This window comes from Sphaeramia orbicularis, chromosome 3 (genome assembly GCF_902148855.1).
Source record: "Sphaeramia orbicularis chromosome 3, fSphaOr1.1, whole genome shotgun sequence".
Lineage (NCBI taxonomy): Eukaryota > Metazoa > Chordata > Actinopteri > Kurtiformes > Apogonidae > Sphaeramia > Sphaeramia orbicularis.
The window spans coordinates 35,240,844-35,260,713 of NC_043959.1; positions in this window are offsets into that span (position 1 = coordinate 35,240,844).

The following is a 19,870-nucleotide window of genomic DNA, read 5'->3' on the forward strand; positions in this document are numbered from 1 at the left end:
AAAAACCTGTCCACTGCAAAGGACATTCCATAACAAAAATTTTTTAAAATGTATCTGAAAAAACTGTCACGGTATGCTGTTTCCAATTAAAACAATTATTTATGTAAAAAAGCCAAAACTTAGACTTTCCAGGGTCTCAGGAGGATATTCTCATAACTGATAACTACTTGTACTTATTTTTTTCTTTCATTTTCTGTGACAATAAACTGAATATATCTGAGTTATGACCAGTCAGGTTATTTGAAGACATCATCAGCTTTTCATCAGCTTTACATTTAATGGCATTTCATAGAAAAACTAGAAAAGCACTCAGAGAGCACAGACCTCCACCAAGGCAGATCAGTGCCCCCCCCATCACCACCAAAATTTTATCATTTGTTCCTTGTGCCAGTATCAACATTTCCTGAAATTTTCATCCAAATCCATCCATAACTTTTGGAGTTATCCTGCACACAGACAGGCAGACAGACAAACCAACGCCGGCAAAAACATAACCTCCCTGGCGGAGGTAACAATTGAAAAGGTAATCAATAGTTTAGTGCACAAAGAAAACAGTAATTCATTGCATTTATTAGGTTATTTTCTCCTATTTTCTGTGAATATTTTTCTATCCTCTATAAACATGGGAGTAAATTGGTTCTTTAGCTACAGACCTGAGGAAAACATGAGGAAAAGCTGGTGATCAAAAGTAAAAAGCAGTTCCCATCATCTCTGATATCTTGTGACATATTCAGAGTATTATAACATGACAGAACATGACATTTCACCGCAAAAAAAGGAGACTATGTGTGTAGGGGTGACTAATCGGAAGCAGATATTTAAGACTTTGAGTCTAGTCTGAACAGCTCACTGATGTTTCACCAATGACCATGGACCACGATGCCCTGTCTTAATATATTCAAACAATATGAACAGAATCGTAAATGAGGAAATAAAGATTTATTTCATATGATTGGATTTAATTTGTTTAAAGTTATTTGGACATTATTAACACTTGAAGGTTTGTGTTTTGTTATGCAAGAACTGGCCTTATTTATTAAAATGCGATGACTAATTACCCCTCGGCCAACTTCTGGCCGAAGGGATATTGTAATTGTTTTGTCATCTGTCTGTCTGTCAATTCAACAGCACAATTGCATTATCTGAAGACTGCATTGAGATATCTGCACCAAATTTATACTGTGGATGTATCTTGGCATGGAGCAGAAGCCTGTTGAAACTAGGTGACCTTGACCAACTTTTTCAAGGTCCAATGGCCTTGTGCCTTGTGCAGTATCTGAGTACTTTCAAATAAATTTTACACGAAGAATATCTAATCTGAATTATAGGGCAGCACGTTACGTTTTTGTTTTACTACCACCTTAAAAGGCCTCTACTGAGCAAAAAAAATGCAAAGATCCCAGCTTCCTTTACTTAATATCATGAACAGAGGTCTACAACCCACAGCTCCTGGCTCTGATGTGGCTCTTTCACCTCTCTCCTGTGGCATTGAATATTTTGCATTTACATCATTATTGTAGACCTGAAGCCACTCTTATACAGGGGTTGGACAAAATAATGGAAACACCTTAAAAAATCAACAAAATCTAATTTAATATGGTGTAGGTCCGCCTTTTGCGGCAATTACAGCCTCAATTCTCCGAGGTATTGATTCATACAACTTGTGAATTGTTTCCAAAGGAATTTTAAGCCATTCTTCAGTTAGAATACCCTCCAACTCTTTTAGAGACGATGGCGGTGGAAATCGATGTCTTACTTGAATCTCTAAAACTGACCATAAATGCTCAATAATGTTGAGGTCTGGGGACTGTGCTGGTCATACGAGATGCTCAACTTCATTAGAATGTTCCTCATGCCATTCTTTAACAATTCTAGCTGTATGGATTGGGGCATTATCATCTTGAGGTGAAGGTGTTTCCATTATTTTGTCCAACCCCTGTATTATCAAACTGCAAACATGTGCTGCCTATACACAGTATAAAAACATTTTTAACATTTAATCAACCAAAAATGTGGGTCATATGCCACATTAAGGCTTGGTGCCTTTTGTGCTAAACTCGTTGTCATGGAGATGAATTGTTAAAGAACCATTTATTTATTTATTTTTTGGACTTCTTGAGTTTTTAGCCTTCAGATTGTAAAGGTTGCCAACCCCTGATCAAGAGGTAATATTGAGAGAAAACTGTTGGTTAATGGCTACTGACTGAACCATATCAATGTGCATAAAATGCAGTACTAAGTGTGCCAGTGAATGTTAAGATGATTGGTACATGCATATACTGTACACTCCTCCTCTGGGTTGAAGCATGGGTTTTGGTAGACTAGTTCTAGATAACCACTTTGGCCTGTTTGGTGTTTATTCAGCTGCCATGTCTCAGTGACGTGTCAAACAGGTGTGCAGCGTTGGACTGACAGGTTGCATGGTTAGCAGGGACAGGCTGTGACGGACAGTCTCTCGTGGCTGTGAGGAAAGCGTCTATGCAGTGTATACATCTTAGTCACGTGTTCGGGAGGCCATCGCCTTGATCCATGACACCCGGCTATGCTAACGTCTTCGGGCAGCCTGTCACATAAATTCCACATCCTGTCCAACCTCCGGAAGTTTGATGGTTCCACGGTTCGGCCCCTGACTTCAACAGCCTACTTTGAGAGTTCACCTTACCTTCACCTTCAGCTGTGACGCATGGAGACGCTCTGATTGAGCCCCAGTTAATTGAATTCAGTGAGCAAAGGTCTTACAGAGGGGAAGGAAAGGATGGTAGCACTCCAGCAGGGATGAAGATGATGAGTTTGCCTTTGGGGATAGGCTTGATTCAGTAGAGCATATGAGCTGTTTTCAGTGAGTTTCATCAGTACTGGCCTCATGTTGTTAGAGTTGGACGGGGGCAACGGAGGTTGGGCAGAGACATTTACCAATACACAGGGTCTTACATAACCAGTGTTCATAATATACTGCATAAGAACCTCTGGAGAAACCTGGCATGAAAGAGCGAAAATGGAAGTTGTATCCATTTTATTTCATTTTTCTGTGGCCACACTCAATGGGTCAGTTCACCTGTACCACTGAAAAACACATTTCCAGACCTTCTTAGTCTTGTTAATTTTTGTCTTATTTGTGCAGAATTTTCAGTGTGAATTTGTATATGTTAAATTACAAATAAAAAATACAGATCACACCTGTTGCTGTATATTTTTAGAGTAATTTTTACTAATTTGACAAGAGAAATACAATGAAATATTATGGAAAAAATACACATGTAAATAACCACTAAGGAACACTAACAGAGTGTTATCATGGATATGGACAACCAGTCCAATTGGGGAGAGAGATAATATAGAGTATGTTACAATTATGCCCTGGAAATAAAATTTAAAAGAAATATACATGTAAATTTCTTCCACCATTCTTCGATTTCTCATAGGGTTAACATGGGACTTCTCCATAGTGTGAAAAGGTATGGAATTCAAGTTTTGTCTTTTTTTTTTTTTTCAAGTTCTTAAAAGAGACTGTGGAAAAATATCTGTACTTCTATGGTATCACTCCTGTTCTTAATCGTACACTGCATGCTGTTTGAGTGTTTTTCATGGTGTTTGGAGCAGGCGGTTAAAATGTTGACAACTGTGCAAGACAGCACAGCTCAGTGTGAGCTTGATATTGTCAGAAGCAAGGAAAGGAGTATGGTGTGCGACTGAATGCACACTCCTATGTAGAGCTGCCTTTACGCTTGAAATATCATCCAACTTTCTGCGTAGGAGTGTGGACTGAATGATCACAAATTGTAAATTGCAAGTTGTCTAAGGACTGGCCAGGGAAAAAAAAAATCCACCACTTTCATTCAGCTGAACAACCAGGTAAGACCCCTCCATTACAATAATTACTCTAGTGATTATGTTTCAACTGGCAACGAGTTGTTTAATCCAACTGATGCAATGAGGAGTTTTTCATTTCTTAACCAACCATCAGTTTACTAGAGAACATGTGACTCATTTTCACACATGGATTGGCGACCACAGAGTCCAGACATGAACCCCATTGAGAATTTTTAGAATGTGATCTCAGTGAAAAATCAACTCTTTCCTGAATTGATTGTTATAAATCATTACTCCCAAACAAATTGTGTGTCCAATTGGAGTATTTTGAGTGAGATACATATATTACAGTCAACTGTTTGCTTTAACATGATTTTAACGGTATATATTTTTTTCAGAATGTTCAAAAGCCTCTCCCCTTAAAGATAACATACGATTTATTATGGAAAACCTCATCTAAAATGTATCACAATGGATATATACATAAGTGGTGATACCAATTTCTTGATAATGTAGATAAAAATATTAATTAAACAATCCATGTAGTGATTTTGCTTTGTATTTAGGAGAAATTATAGCAAATATTACAGTTTTATAATATAATACCAAGCATGAAAGGCTTTTGTTTTTTTTGGGTGGGCAGTATTTAACTCTCTAAAACTTGGCGTGTCATCACTGACACACCATGTACATATACAGTTTGGATGGCTGTAACTCTTTCACTGTTTGTGCAACTGAAAAAATTCCAGTGGTTTCTGAAACCTGATATGTCGCGCTTTATAGGTTTTATTGGGTCATTACAGTAATTTCACTCCTGCCTTTACTAGAAGCTGGAGAAGAAGCCATTTTAGCAGTATTATCACATGCACTAAATTGTAAATGATTGAGAGATTTTGAAAGATCTGGGAGAAAAACAGTGCTCTGGAAAAGTGGGCAAATGGACTCACTCACAGCGTATTTTCTAACCTTTTTATAGTCAAAAAAAGAAAAAAAAATGTCCAGGTAGACCATTTTAGGGTTAGGGTTTAAAGGGTTAAAGCCTGGTTAGCTGAGGATTCCAAATAAACAAAAATAAATCAGTCCATTCTCTAAAAATTGTCACCATTTCCAACATGTTTGAGGCATCCTCTGCACACAAAATCATCATGTGTTTGGTCCAACCTAATGTGAATCCAAAAGTAACACTCCGTAGTAGTTGAATTTTATAATTTACATAATAAACATCCAGGTTCATGAGTTTAGATGCCAAATATGGTCTGAAAATTCTATATAGAAGTCTGTAAAGGACAGATTTTGAAAAGGGAAAAACTATAGGAAACCTGAAACCATCAGTGACCCTCAGGTGCTCCTGGAGTCATGAGGTCTACTCGACTATTGTGCATTTTGTTGCATCACATCTCAGAAAACGCTCTTTCTGGAAGAGTAAAGCTGTCTTTTAGAGCCCAGCAGTGTGAGGTGAAGGAGAAGCTGATATAGATTTGTCACAAGGTCTGTAAACTGATCTGTAGTCTGTTGTTCATCCGTATCCTGAACCTGAGCACACAGAGGAACAGAGGAAGTGACAGGATGAGGACGATTAGCCCCGCCCACTGCACGTGCACACAGACACACACACATCCACTGACTCATACACACATAGGGGATGGCGCAACAGCTCACTAAAACGGTGAGTGTGTGTGTGCGTGTGTGTGTGTGTGTGTGGTGTTTACAGACATGAGGCCTCTGAGGATAACTGGGATTCAGAGGCAGTGATGTGTGAGGGCTGAGATCAGATGAGGCCATCAGAAATGGTGAGTAAAAAAGGGTTTGCACTGAGCAGCAGCCGTCGGGTGAGGTAGTCATCTGTCTGTTTATGACCCGAGTCCAATGGGGGGGGGGGGGGGGGGGGGGGGGGGTAGAGTGGGATTCTCAAGGTAATACACAGGTCAGGATGTTGACATTTTATCGTCTACCCCAAAGACAAAATGTGATTAGTTAATGATGATAGAGGTTTACATAAAAACAAATGACCAGTGTCCACAGTGATGAGTGTTAAGAGGAATCCAAGGCACTCTTCAAGCAATCATGTCATGTATTAATTTCATCCTTGATTTTCAACTTGACAACACTTTTTAACCCATAAAGACCCAAACAGTCACTGGCAACCAAAATCATCTACTGATCTAAACTGTTTAATACCTGTTGATCCACTAATTTCATCAATACATGTAAATAATTGGTGTAAGATGCAGTTTGTCATCTTTTCATGGTCATCAGATATGACCCATTTGGACGTTCAGAGGCAGAAACAGCGTCATCTTCTACAACACTGATTCACCAGCAAAACCCATTGTTTGATCAGTGACAGTGGATGGAAGCACTTATTTTTTACTTTCAGTTATTGATATCTTTGCTGAAAAAGTTGCTTTTTCTTCAGTTTTCTCTGTTTTTGATATGATAACCCTCAACTTTAATCTGAGCTTTGATGAACATTTACAAGATCAGTGAATTAAAAATAGGAAAATACATAATTTTCACAGAAAAATGCAAAATACAGCAGATAATATTACAGTAAATGGGGCTAAATCACTTAAGAAAGGTTAAATAGAGAGAAAAAGTCATTTGGGAACTGACGCAAAAGTAGCACTGGATCTTTATGGGTTAAAACTATTTCTGACACAACACACTCAACACTTGTCTTCTTCAGTTTTGGAAATTATCAAAGTCACTCTCAGACTGTGCACAGTAGTTGGTCCACTGTTGTGCCCTGTTACTCTTGTAAAATGCCATATCTCAGGAACTACTTGGTGAACTTCCTTCTAATTCAGCACAAATGATTATCTGGACACAAGGATGAACTGACTAGGTTTTGGTAGCCAAAGCTAAAGCTCACTGTGATGTTACAAAATGCATTTCTGGCCTTAACTTACACATAACTGCATAGACTAGTCATGTTTGTAGGGACAAAAAACAAGAGATGCATTTATAACATGATCAAAAGCTAAATTCATGACATTTTATATCCAGAAGGTCAAACGTAAGCTTCACTGTGTTGTGTAAAAACACATTTCTGTAATTTAGCATTTTTGATATCAAAAGAAAAGCAAAGTTGCCCACTGAGTGGGAATAATTTTATCGAAGTGGCTATTAACACAGTACTGTGGCACAAAATATCGGTTTGTCTGTCCCACAGAGCCAATCAGCACCCTCGTTATATCATGTGTAGACTGGTAACCTGTTACATCCCGAAACCTCACATCCAGAAAAGTACCAAGGCATTCAGATAGCAGATAGGTCAGTGTAAGAGCCAGCAGGGATTTGGCTCAATAGGTCACATCTCAGACTGTAATTCGGAAGGCTTAGGTTCAATTCCTGGTCAAAGCAAATTTATTTTTTCTGCCGATTTTCAAACGGGGGAAATCCGACATTGATATAAATCAGCCACTGGGACAATGTTCAGAGTGCAGAATTTGGACCACAGCACTCAATACACAACTGACACAGAACTGAGAAGTCACACGGCACACTGCCGCATCTAACATGTAGCTCCACCCACCTTCTCCAGCCTCAATCTCACTGACTGCACAGAGCAAAGAACACCATGAAACAACAACATATAGAGCATTTACAACAATAATCCCTTTCTATATTATATACTATCACTAATTTGTCATTTCTTCCATCAATTGCCACAGTACTGTGGTAGTAAGTTGCACAAAAGAATGCACTGAAGTATACGCCATATATCACCACAGTACTGTGGCAACAAGAGGATAATGAGTTTGTGGAACAGCTTCCATGATCAGGTCTAATACACATGCTAACATTTGATTGGCTCTGTGGCAATAGACAGACCCATATTTCGTGCCACAGTACTGTGGCAGAAGTCATTCCCTAATTTTATTTTCAGGCACATTCCTCTTTTTATTCCTATTTCTACACATCAGTAATCACCTTTGACCAGGTACAATAATTATATTCCAGTTCCCAGTTACACTTTATCTATCAAGAATACATCATGTTGTCACAATCATTTCATGAGAAGACTTCAAATATTTTATTCCAACTTTATGGGCAACAGTGTATAAACAAATCCATTTTGAGGGTAACAAGGTTGGATATTTTCTGTTCTGTTTTTCTTATTTCTGGACAATAGCTTAAACTGATAAGATGATCATGTAGATAGGATTATGTGCTGGTAGTATTTTATTTCTGTCTGATCTTGTTCAGTCATTATAAACCAGAGCAGTCGAATTTATAGATACATTTGGCCTGCACTCCCTTTGTTTTTTTCCAACAATGTAATTTGAAAAGTTTATGCTTTTTCTCATTTTAGAAAGTGCTGTAAAACCCTTACTATAATCACTAACAAAGATCCATTTTGTGCAGAGAAAATGTGCACAGTGCAGTTCAGCTGACATAATTAAAGTATGTGTCTGTCTACAAAGATCTGTTATGTTCTCTTTCCCTCAAGTTTTGTTTTTGTTTTAAAGCAATTTTTACAACAACAGTAGGAAAAAAATCTGAAGAAATTTAATTTAATGCATGAAATTGCACTGTAATTTCACATCAACATTATTTTTGGTTCATGGCCCTCCATCTAGAGCAGTGTTTTTCAACCTTGGGGTCGGGACCCCACGTGGGGTCGCCTGTAATTCAAATGGGGTCGCCCGAAATTTCTAGTAATTGATGAAAATAAAAACTTACTAATAAAAATATATGGTGAGTTGAGAGAGACAATCACAATATATAAAAGACATGGCAAACTGTGAAGCTGAAACTGAAGCACTGTGGTACTGTTCATCTGTCAAATGTTCATTGTGGTCGGTTTCAGATGCTGCAGCTCTTTCATAATTCATAGTTTGAGTTATTGTTTGCTCAGTATTAATTGTCAGCCTTGTAAATCCAAGCTGGACTGACTGTACATATCCTGACCAAGGAAAATAAAATTCTCACTTTGTGCAGTAATCTACACCTGGCTTTTCTGCCTCCATCCATAATAATATACATTATATAGACTAAATGTTGTCTAAAGTTAACGTTTATTTGCAACATAGTATAGCAAACTGTTACATGATCAAAAACAAATTCATTTTAGTAAAATAAAATGTCTCCGTTTTGAATGTCTGGGGTCGCCAGAAATTTGTGATGTTAAAATGGGGTCACGAGCCAAAAAAGGTTGGGAACCACTGATCTAGAGTCATGTTTGTCCTTCATAGTGGACACCTAGGCTACAGACAGTTCATTTTGTTTATATATTGAATATGTTAATTGTTTAATCATGTGCGATGTCTGAATGAAATGAATGACCAATTCAAAAATATCCAAAATTGAGATTAATGTTAAAATGTTGTATTTATTGGATGTGCATTAACCTTGTATTTATAGATGTATTTATCTTATAAAGTGACGGTGTCAGGGTTATCCCTCCATTTTATGTATCAGTAACCAATGCTTCATTGACACATAATTGATTTACTAGAATAAACATGTCAAAGAGACTCATTATTTGTGTGCTCGCTCATAATGCATCGTTTGCTTAACAACGAGAGTGGAAACCAGTGTTGGTCACCTATTTATAGCACATAGGAGCACATAAGAGAGTGTTGGCATTGAGCTGTTTCTGTGTGAACACACATGTCTGCACATATAGGGATCATCCGCCCCCGTTCAGATTCGTCCTAACTCCACAAGGCTTCACGTTTTCGGCAGTTCAGCTGATTTCAGATTGGTTATGTCCTCTGAGACTAGTGTAAGCATCACTGCTCCCAACTTTCTAGTGATTGGACAGACAGAGAGGCAGCACATGAGGACAAATAAAAACACACATGGTCAGTGAGGATATTTTGGCTAGAGTTGGGTCAGTGTAGTAGATAGCGGGGGCTTTGCTAAGAGCGACTCAGAAATGAAGAAACAGCTCGCATTCCCAAGACAGAAACTCCATCTGTTGCCTTCTTCGCTCTTCCCTCTTCACTTTGATTCCTAGAATCTGTAGTTTTTAGAGGCTCAGGCCAGAGTGGAGGTTTTCTGAGGTCAAACTATGGGAGTTGTGCTCATAGTATAAACACACAAAAACAGTGTTTATTTGAATGTAAGAACAAGCTGAGCTCTGCTGTGACTCAACCACATGTGACTCTGGGCTGGGAAACGTCATCGTTTTAGTGACAGAAAAGCAAACGTGTACTGTATGAGTGTTAGTCTACACTGTGTATGTGTGTGTTTGCAGGAGAGAGGAGTGACGAGCATGCTACAGACTAGAGGTCATAACTTCACGTTGTTCCGGTGGGGGAGGGGTGGTTTATGTAACCAGGAAAGAAGGATGGATGTTGCTAGCATGGCTACACATTTCAAAGATGAAAATAAGTGTGTTTTTTGGTGAAGATGTGGATTTTTTACATTATGGACAAACATAAATCTGTCCACACAGTCATCTATGGGAACAAAACACTGCTCTCTGTGACATAAATTGTTAAAATTGAGTGTTAAGAGTTGCTTTAAGGATAGGGTTGGGTTAGCACAATGCATGTTGTGGTTTGAGCTCCAGAAAACAAATGTAAGTCAGTGTCATGTATGTTTGTTTGTGTTAACAGATGATGAACAGAGGTGCCATAATTAGCTGCTGTTGTAAACGTAGCTACAGTAGACACTCGAGAATTCTTTTGAGATTTGTTTTGGTGTACTGTCAGTCTACCATTTTGCATTCATGACTTGCTGGAGAGTCAAAGACAGAAAAAAAAAAACAATACGCCATAACACATAGGAAACAGATGGAGTAGGATGCTTCAGGCAGACCTGAGGGGTCAGAATATGTATAGAGAAGATATGTCATGTGGCATCATGGGAAACATGAGCATACAGTAATGAGTCCCCTGAGAAATGCACTGAATGAAAACCTTCATAAATAACTCCATACAGTTTAAAATGTGTTACTTGTATCGAACAGTAAAATCAACATATGTGACTTGAAGCCACACTTGTGTTTTACAATTATGTAAAGAAAAATAACTATTTCAGAGCTGCATTTAGCTTTTAGATTTATTTGCAACAGAATTCTGAAAATATCACTTGTGAAAAAAGAGGGCATATTAAGAACTATATTTACCGAATGTTGAAGGTTAGTTCCAGAAGAACAGCCTTAATTTGGGAATTAACTGACTCAGTGTATGTTAGTTAAGCTAAACTAAGCTAAGCTAATTTTAACCGTCTTAAGATACTGAGCATTGCAAGTAAATCAGTGGCAGCCACAAGTTTTGGGAGCATAATTGATAAGCAAGGGGGTAGTTTTTGTTTTCATTCATAAAGGAAGATATTCTTTCTTTTTTAAAACAACATAGTCACATGAGTGTTAGAGGTATGGACTGTTTTCCATTTGCATCAAACTCACTCAAATGTTCCACAGCAGTATGACCATTCCTATTTTATGTACTATACAAATCTACATCATAGTTTTTACACCCAACCACATTTGTCTTTGGTTACTTTTCAGATTGCAGTTTTCTATCATGTGTTTTGCTGTTCTCTGATGGTGTCAAGCAAATTCTCTTGCTTCTTAAACTACTATTTCTTTAAAATTCCCCAATGTACACAGTCAAAAATCTAAAATAAGAGCTGTTTTTCTGAGCTCTTGCAAAGTTTAAGAGTAAATAAAGGATCTGAACACTTTCTGTATAACTACTGAAATGTTTTTCTTCTACAAGTTGAAATGTAATATAGTGTAGCACAGAGAGGAGGCATAAGGTCAGTAAAATGACTCTTTAATTTCAGTAATGTCTGCAGCATCGGCTACAGATGGACCTCTTTTCTGTCTCATCCAATTTGAGCCACAGACGTAACTAAACAAATTCAAGTCCCTGCAGTCCATCAGGGCCCTTAAAATTCATGATAGCATATGGCAAAGACTGCAGGGTCAAATAAGAACATCCATGTTGAAGGAGCAAGGATTTTACTGTGTCAAAGGTTAAACACTAACCTGCCTAATGAGACCTTGTGTTTGCAAAGTAATTTAGTTTTACTCAAATCCCTTTTTGTTACAGAAAGGAAACTGACTTTCAATGTTTAGAATGAAGGTGATATATTATTAAAGCTTAACAGTATAGGATCTGCAGGGGATCATTATTTTATACATGACGGGAAACAATTTGTTAACTTTTCAGAGGCACCTTCCTTCATCTCCCTGTCATTCACCACCCCCATCCCACTGACCTTCACCCCATCAGCCGCCATCTCAGCCTATTTTTCACTATCCTCGTCTCCTTCCTCTTACTCCCAGGCCTGCTTTATCTCATCCTCCTCTCCTCCGTTCACCCTCTCACAGCCGATTGTTTGCATCTCGTCATGAAAGAGAATTTTCCGGTTTTCTCATTCCATTTAAGCTCAGCCAGCGCTAACCCATTGTGCTCTGATGTTCCTCTCAGGCAAGAGGTCTAAATCAGGCAAAGGAAGACGGGGGAGGGTTGCGAGGATGATGGGAGGAAGGATGGTAGGGATTTGAGGGAGAGAGAGAAAAGGGGTGGGTTAAAGAAGGAGCGAGAGGAAGGATAAGACTGAGGGGTTAGAAGGAGGGAGAGTAAAGAAAATGTGACAGCGCAGTGAGAGAGAGGTGTAAAAGACTGAAGTATGAATAAGCAGAGACATTAGAGAGCTTGAGCAGGCTCAGCATTCAGCCATATGCTCATGTGTGCCCTCATATCTGACCTGTGGTCTTTACTGCTTGCCAACTTGTGTCTCACTTTGCCTGTCTCTCTTAACTTAAGCAACATTCTGATATCTCTCCTCATCACCTGTCACTGCTTTTCATTTTTAATTGCAGAGTACTTGTATTGGCTGCTTATTTTTAGGGGTCATTTTAATTAAATGCGGATAAATTCCAGCCTTTTACAATGTGACATCCCGCACACAGATGATATCACAGCCTGTCTCACTGTGCACCGTATTAGCACACTTTATAGCCCAGCGGGCACAGCACCACAATAAAGCTGCACTGCTTCTGAGGTTTAAACCCTACAGAGCTACTTAGACTAATACAAGTTCATTCATTTGAATACACAGAACTGGAGCATGCTAAAATAAATACTTGTCTGTGTGTATGTGGAGATATGAGCTGCATTTGCTCCAGCTTGGCTTCTTTTAAGTGGTTTTAACAGGTTGGCAGCAGTTTTACAGAAAATAAAAGCCGCATATTGCAGAGTATATGGATTAAACTATACTTGTTAAAGCATGGTCTGAAATTACAGACTCTACTTAGGGCACAGCAATACTGCAATTTGGAAGAAGTGTGAGTTGAGGATTTGGATAAAACGAATTAAACAAAAGCCTAACGATGCAAGGAGAACATAAGTGAGGGCATACTCTGATATTAAGTCCACTTTATACACTGTTGCTCATAAAGTTGGAATGAAATATTTGTACCTCTGTAACAGGGTCAGTTATTCTGCAGCAATGTGGGTTATGCAGATAATATTGCATATTAGTTATTGTTATAATTATACAAAATTTGTTTATTATATTTTCATTTACTTTAGTTAATACCTGACAGGTTGGGCCTCTGAGTCAGTACGTGGAGCTTTTAATTTGAGTCTGTACCCCAGCGATTACTTTATAGTGTGACACTGCCCGCTATAACTAGCGTTTTTGCGCCTTTACCTCTTCCCTATTGTTTCTGATCTCTATGGGAGAGGTAAGCGGCCTTGCAGTCGGGGTAAATTTCTGTTTTAGTCTCTGCTAATTTCATTTTTAAACTCAAACTTTCTATGAGGTGCTTACGATGTACTAAAACACATTTCCGTGTCATTTAATCTGTGTAGGAGCATGCTATATGAAACTCACTGACTGGAGGTTTTTGTATTTATGCTGCTTTCGTCAGGAGCCGAAAAGATTAAACGGAGACTGCCTCCAAAAGTTGTACATGTACGAGTCTCTTCCTTAAATACAATGCTCACAATGCAGAGTCTGACTCCACTGGTTACACCTCTTCTCTTGGAAAGATTGTGACAATGTGATTTATTCTTGACAGATAAAGTGCAACAGGGACTGATGTGTAAATAGGAATAAAAAGGGGAATGTGTCTGAAAATAAAAGGACTCCAACTTTATGGGCAACAGTGTCATCATCTGTAATATTTTTTAACTGTATATTGATCAAATTAGTGTTAACTCATGAGATTTAGGGGACTGAGCAGAGTGCACAACTAGTTGACCATATTTCACATAGGCGATGTTATCCTTCTGTTTCTTCTCTCTCACTCTTACTCAGAGGATGTTGGTGTTTTAAGGCTTTAGTTCTCTTTAAGTTTTCTAATTTATCTTCGTATTGACTAACCACAATGGATGTTGGCTGAGCTGCGTGGCCATATTTTTGTATTTTTGCATCCTTATGTAGAGATATGATTGCAATAACACAAAACAAATCTCCCCGTTGAAGTCACATTTCCCAACTGTACATACAGTACATCTGTCATAGCTGCAGTGGTTCATATTAATTACTGAGGCTGCACTCACCTATTTTTGCTTTCTGCACGTCAGAGTTCTGCTCATGACTGTCTGAAGTCAACATTTCATCAGCCGTTATTTTACCAGCTCCAGCCAAACAACACATTACACAAATTCTACATGTATACCATAGCATCAGGATGTCCAAGTCCATCAGTAAAAAGCTTTGAGGCCTTGAATGATTTTGATATTTCAGTAAATTTTAAACTAACTCTGTCCCTGTGTATGATCAATAACACTTGTATATATCATTGGTAGCGTTTCTGCTGTTGTTGTTGTTGTTGATTCCTTATAATAAGTCTGTTCCAACAGCTTGTGAAATAGAGATAGAGTGTTAGATTGTTCCTCCTTTTCTGTTATAATCCACTGTGCTTTAACCCATAAAGACCCAGTGCTACATCTATAGCAGCTTACAAATGAATTTTTCCCTCTATTTAACCTTTCTTAAGTTATTTATCCCCATTTATTGTAATATTATCCTCTGTATTATGCATTTTTTCAGTGAAAATCAGGTATTTCCCCATATTTAATTCACTGATCATGTAGATGTTCATAAAAGCTCAGATTAAAGTTGATTGTCATACTATCAGAAACAGAGAAAAATGAAGAGAACATGACTTTTTAAAGAAAATATAGCATTAATTGAACATAAACCAAGTATTTCTATCCACTGTCATTGATCCAACTCCATGGGTTTTACTGGTGAATCAATATTGTAGAAGATGACGGTGTTTCCACGGTAACTACGGAGCCTCTGAACGTCCAAATGGGTCATATCTGATGACCATGAAAAGATGAAAAACTGCATTTTACACCAATTATTTACATGTATTGATAGGATTAGTGGATCAGGTATTAAACAGTTTAGATCAGTCGATGGTACTGGTAGCCAGTGGCTGTTTGGATCTTTATTGGTTAAATGTGAGAAGCTTTTTCCTAGTACATATTTGAGACTGGCAATTGGGTTGGGCTGAACTATATTACTTTAAGTGTTGAGGATCAATGATTGAGCAACTCTTCTCTATATGTGAACTGTATTCATCTGAACCTGTTTTATCCTCACTAGGGTCACGTGGGGTGCTGGAGCCTATTGCAGCAACCTATGGGTGAAGGTGGGGTACACCCGGGACGAGTCACCAGTTCATCGCAGGGCTGATATATTTTTATTTTTTTATTTTACCTTTATTTAACCAGGAAGTCCCATTAAGATTAGGAATGTCTTTTGCAAGGGAGGCCTGGCCAAGGTAGCAGCCATACAAAGTCCAAACAACATAAAACACATACAGTATGTGATACACAATGAACAATAAAACACAATAACAACTATTCAACCATAATGGCATCAAGAAAAGCAGTGACATTCCTCCTTCACTGCATTCTCCATGATACTTTTAAAATCATTAACAGAAATGAGTGTGTGTAGTTTTACAGTTTTTTGAAGATTATTCCACGACCATGGTGCATGGTAGGAAAATGCTGTTTTTCCAAAGTCTGTCAGAATTCAAGAAACAGTCAAAAGCAACCACTTGGAGGAATGCAGATGGAAACTACCACAGTTAACAGAAAGAAGATTATTGAGACAACCAACCTATCACTCTCACTTTCACACCTATGGGTAATTTTAGGTTGACCAATTCACCAGTGCATGTCTTCGGATGGTGGGAGGATGCCGGAGTACCCAGAGAGAACCCACGCAAACATGGAGAGAACATGTTAACACCACACAGAAAGGTCCCTGGTTGGACTTGAACTCAGGACCTTCTTGCTATGAGGAGACAGATGAATTGTATATTTTGATAAAAAACTAAAAAGACATGGATAATACCATATACATTGCTTGTTGCCAAAGTTCTTGCTGCTGCTGCTGCTGCTGCTGTCAGACTTTTCTCTGCATTGTAAGATCTTTATTCAAGTAAGATATTTTCCTCAACAACAAAAGGTCATCATTGAGGCTCGTATGTCGGATCTTTTTATAAAACCCTGTTTGGTGAGTGTGTGGGCACTGCTGTCTTAAGTGTTGCGTTTCTGTGCATTTCACTGCACACAGTCCATTTCACTCAGGTGCGATTTGTCTTTATGATTTCTATATTGAAGTCCCCGATTGCAATTTTGGAGGCAGCTGTTCAGCAACGAGCTCTTTTTTTTTCAGTTCGCACTCAATTTAACAACCTATTTCAGTCAATTCTCTGAACATTTGTGTTTCATCTTTCTCACTTTCGATAAAAGCATTTTTCTGCTGTGAATTTCGTCACAGAGTGCGTCTCTTAGCAGCTTCTTTTCACACTTTCAAACATGCCAATGTATAATTTGAGTCCCAGTCTGGGTTCTTGTTGTTAGTTACTATTTTGCCAAATAGATCTGTTTTTTTCACAGAGCAACAGCAATTTAGATGATGCTGCCACTCTGTGAGAGTGTAATGGTTAAAATCTGATGAAAACTCCTACAATAAGATACAATATTTTGTTAGGAATTGAAGCAACGAGGCCTCAGTTTGTGCATCAACACAAAATGACATCAAAATAAAGAATAACATAGATATCAACACAGGCCAATGTTTTCAAATCATTTGAGATTCTGAGACATGGTCTTCTGTGGTTACTAAAACTACGAGGCAGGGGAACATTTTTTCTTGTGAGTTGCATGAAAGATTAAAAAAAAAACAACAACAACCTCAATTTAACAGCATTATTTCTTTCTAGAAACAGTGTCCCAATTACTCTGGATAATCCACAGACCTTGCTGTCAACATTCTTACTTCCTGCTGCAGAAATAGTCCCTGTGAAAATGGTTGACAGTGTATCCTGTGGATAATCCACAGCAGCTGGAGAAAAAGATGTTTCTGTTGATTTTTCTTTTTTTCATAGTTTTCATAGTTGTTACCAAAAATAAATTTCATTTACGTCATCCGTTTGTGTTTGTCATAGGGTTAAGAAATCGCAGATGAACTGACCATCCAACAGTACCATTTACAAAAACAAGTTTAATTCAGCTTTAAACATCCAGTTCTTTTTTGCTTTTTGCTGTGTAGCAGGACAATAATATTCAGCTCATGTGTAAGTAGTTGATGTTAGCTGCAGGGACAGTTGCTGTGCTGACATGTGGTGTAGTTCAACACCTCCTAGACAGCCTGCAGGGCATCAAACCACTTCTCCCTGGGCAACTGGCTCGCCACATATGGTGCCATGCTGCTGTGACCCCACCTGTCTGTTCCATCTCTGGTCAAAACCCAATGCAGGTCAAATGAAAACCTCACTAAATTATGATCTCAGACATTTGCTTAGTACAAAAACTCCTTCTTTCCCCAAGAACATAGAGCTCTTTTCACTTCAAAATAGGGTTTGTGTGATATTTTGTCATCACACCACACACTGCTCTAACACAGACACCCCTATGACTTGCTAACACTGCCATCTCCACCTGTGTATCTATTGTTTGCCACAGGGCACATTCATTTGATGAATCGAATCCCTTGTCTAAAGAAACAACGGTGTAACACTTGGCCGTTGAGAATCAGTGAGCGTGAGTTAAGGTGTTCGTAAAACCATCTCTCCTGATCCCACACACTGGCTTATAATCCCAGAAGATGAAGTATAACCACCCTGGGAATAAGACTGGGTGGGAGCCAGCACGATGCTTTCAGTTAATGTTGACTCACACAAGCTCATTCCTGCCTCACAACAATCATAGGATGTCATTCTTATGTAACCTTTTGCAGTTGTGGCACAAAATGTCTTTACGATCCAAATACCAAATATTTACAATTTCTAATCTTCATTTTGAGCTTTTCTTTTTCATCCTGCATCATTGTTTTTCTGCAATGTATCATAATTTGCTGTCATCAATAAAATATTAGACTGGGAAGCAGAACGTTTCTAAAGGCTATACACAGATGTTTATGCAGTAGAGTGTAGTAACGTGCCAGGTTTGTGGGCAGCCATGCATCCATGCATGGTCTGTAAACATCTGTGTGAGGGCTTTGCTTGTATAGTACAGTATATACTTTACTGTTAATGTTTACAGTACAATGAGAAATTAATCAAACTCACTTTAAAATCAGATGCTTTGAGGTAAATTTATTCCTGTGATGCTTGTATTTTAATGCCATATGGTCTTGTTGTCACAAATGCACCTGATGTTTAGTGACGTTTAGTCTTGCAAGAGAAATTCTCAAAAAATGTATGGAGTAATTTGAGTAACTGTCACATCTTTATGGCAGCAACATTTACTGTTTAGTAAATACAAGCACTTTAGAAGCACTTTAGAGATGACCTGCAACAGTACAGATGTATATGAAAATGGGATATTTTTGGTTCATAGAGGATAAAATGTAAAAACAGCTGACATGTAAGTGCAACAAACAACTGCATGTGTGTTTCATCATTAAGCCTGTGAGTGTTTGTGTGTACGTGTGCAATATACATCATCTTGGATTAAAACCTCCTGCTGCTCATACCTGCTGGAGCACCTGTAGTCAGAGCTCAGTGATAATCCATAAAAAAAGTGAGTGAGACCTGGGCTGGGAACAGATCCCATGGGTGTGAATATCAAAAGCACAGGGATATAATTTGATGTTGAAACATGCTGGTTAGGCAAATTCTTTCTTTTTATTCAATTTCACAGAGATTACAGTTTGATCTCATTCACTGTGTTACATTTCAATCTATTCACCGGTGGCAGCTTTGAAGTTTGAAGGAGATTTTAAAGCGAGCAGGTAGGCTACCAGGGCCTCACTAAGCCTGTGACAAAAAGACACACTGAGACGTGCTCTGTCGCTCCTGATCCACAGGGACCAGAAAAGTAGGCCAGTCTTGGTGTCAGACTGCTGCGAGGATCAGTTCGCTGAAGTTGTTGACTTGTGATCAAAGTCCTTTTTCACACTTTGGATGTCAAGAGTCTCACACACAGAGAGGAAGACGTTTAAAATATTCCACACAAACACACATGTAGGATGTATTTTTAGCAATAAGGCTTTCCAGCTAAACACTGCGTCATAGTGTCATCCATCCAGAAGCACCCGGCCTTTTAATAAGTAATCTTCTCTGGTGACTGAACTATTCACCCCTCCTAGGACGCACAAACTGAAACATGACAGGAAAATCCTATAGGAAGTCAATTAAGCCTAAAGAAATTATATTATACTGTCACTCATGGCTACTAAAGACACATGCGTAGGACGTTTCTATCTGCCTGTGCTGCTCCCTGAATCCTAGGGCTATGAATATGTACAGGGGCATTAAAGTATCTGCTCCATCTGAAGGCTGCGCTGAACAGACGCTCCATCCTTTGATCCGCCCCTCACTTCGTGGAAATGTGCGCCTTCCTGCACATCAAACACGGGAGAAGACGTCGCACTCATCATTTAGAAGCTATTAGGCCAATAAACTGAACTCTTGTCAGGGCTTAATAGACACGCATTTGACTAATTTGCAATTAGGCGGCTCTTTGTGTGTTGACAAACTGTGTTGCAGGCTCCAGCGCACAGATGACCCTGAGTGAGACAGAGTCACCAAAACAGCCAGGAGACGCTGCTGAGGCTCGTCACGTGTTGTTTGTCCTCCTCCCCGGAGTGCCGTCTGACTCCATCCTGAGTTATA